We start from the raw sequence: 1,636 nt of genomic DNA, 5'->3' as shown, positions 1-1,636 counted from the left end.
TGCAGAGACCGCCTTTTGGTGCCGTGGTGCAGATGCGCACTGGTGGCCGCGGGCCCAACCTGAGGGGCTCGGCTGTGGTTGTGTTGTGTGTCGACTTGGTCTTCTCTGGTGGTGTTGCTGCAGCTCGATCAGCAGGCTCTCAGTTCCCGCGGCCTCTGCTTCCTCTCTATTGGCATTGGTTGGGCTCCTTCTCCGGGGCTTAGGTAGGTGCTGTTGCGAACAACCAAGCCAACAATTTAACTTGTCATGATGCAAGCGGATGAATGGTCAAGAAGCCAAGATCAGAAGGATCATAGAGGACACGAAGTCAAGATTAGGAGGGGATTGTTAGTTTAATCATGAACTAGCGTTAGCGTCAAGTTTGTAGCAGGTTCAAACTGCCATGGACTGGGCTAGATGTGTGTCAAGTTTGGTACTTAGTGATCAAGGTTGCCATCTGATTAGTAGTCCGGTTTGGACTGTGCTAGGTAATTAACTAGGTAAGTGTCGATGTCCTGTACAAGGACTAGTGGATAACTAGTTCATCTATATCTATATCTAATATTAAAAGAAGGATTGTTTCTCCATCTTTTTTCGTCTAATTAATCTTTTCCATACGTCCTTCATCAGTATTAGTCCGTTCGAGCCTAAAAGAAATTGCCAATGCCAAGAATCGATCCATGGTTCAAACTGCCATGGAGTTGGCTACATGTGTGTCAAGTTTGGTACGTAGTGATCAAGGTTATCATCTGATTAGTAGTCCGGTTTGGACTATGCTAGGTAATTAACTAGGTAAGTGTCGATGTGTTGTACAAGGACTAGTGGATAACTAGTTCATCCATATCTACTAGTATGTATGAATGGTTTTGATAAAAGGAATTGAAAGGTTCAAAGATTTGCTAATAGATCCAGCCAAAAGAAATACAATGATATATGAATGCAGATATTAAGTAGGAATTGCCATTCATTCTTCCAGCAATTGATTTTAATATTCATGGTTGACTTGAGACCCTCTCGCTTCCATTTATCCATTCAAAGCTCTCTTTTATCACCCAATGAAATTTTCCAAACACCGGCGACTACTTCTCAAGTCATTCCCTGGATCAGTATCTTGCACTACAGAGTCAACTTCTCACGTCATTCCCTGGATCAGTATCTTGAACTACAGATCGCTTCCATTTCTCCATCAAAAACCCTCTCAAAACATAACCTCCCCGCCAAGGCGATCACCGCGCGCGCCGCCAGCCCTCACAGATTGGATGCGTATGCCATGAGAGGTAAGGTGACAGCTATGCACACGGATATAGTGGAGAACAACAATAGGCGGCTGAACTTTTTCTACAGGGGTAAACTATCGATGGTTCTGGAAGACACCAGTATCTTCACTGCTACTGTAGCATTTACTGTTGATGCGAATCCCAGCATTTTGAACCATTGGATGGACTATATCAACGGTTGAGGTTGATTGCTGGTCTTGAAGTTTATAAGTTTCAAACTGGCACATATAGTAGTATAGATATATCTATATCTAATCTAACATCTATATCTACCAAAAGATGGGAGCAAAGGTGTTGATGACATTGGCGACAAGGTTGGGTTGGCGCCCTCAAGGTATGTTGCTGACGTGGAGTCTACAGGGCAGCATGCGTCGGTCAAG

This window comes from Triticum dicoccoides, chromosome 3B (genome assembly GCF_002162155.2).
Source record: "Triticum dicoccoides isolate Atlit2015 ecotype Zavitan chromosome 3B, WEW_v2.0, whole genome shotgun sequence".
Lineage (NCBI taxonomy): Eukaryota > Viridiplantae > Streptophyta > Magnoliopsida > Poales > Poaceae > Triticum > Triticum dicoccoides.
The sequence above is the reverse complement of the archived record's forward strand: the minus strand, read 5'-3'. Positions refer to the sequence as shown.